Source organism: Triticum dicoccoides, chromosome 4B, assembly GCF_002162155.2.
Source record: "Triticum dicoccoides isolate Atlit2015 ecotype Zavitan chromosome 4B, WEW_v2.0, whole genome shotgun sequence".
In the NCBI taxonomy this organism is placed as follows: domain Eukaryota; kingdom Viridiplantae; phylum Streptophyta; class Magnoliopsida; order Poales; family Poaceae; genus Triticum; species Triticum dicoccoides.
In genome coordinates, this window is record NC_041387.1 from 480,974,050 (window position 1) to 480,974,496 (window position 447).

Consider the following 447-nt stretch of genomic DNA (forward strand, 5'->3'; position numbering starts at 1 on the left):
ATCTTGCGCAACCGTGAGCTAAAGTTGTGGGAGACTCCACCACGCTGCAAATGTCACTCACCGCTGCTGGAGCCAATTTAAATCCAAATTTTAGTATTTTGTTTCTAGCAACCATCTTATTAAACCTCATATATTAAATCATGACTAACGCATCATATTAAAACTCTTAATATTTTGTTTCTAGCAACCATCATATTAAAATCAAACAATATATGACATTAGCCATATAGAATATCTTAAAAATATTTTGAAATATGATAGCTTTCAAGCCAAGAAAATATGAAATGTACTTAACTTGTCACTCAAGTGCAAAGTGCACAATAACTTAATTTCTTTCTTTCCTATCATGACTAACTCATACTTACTCCGTTCCGAATTACTTATCGCGAAAATGGATGTATCTAGACATATTTTAGTTCTAGATACATCCATTTCTGAGACAAGTAA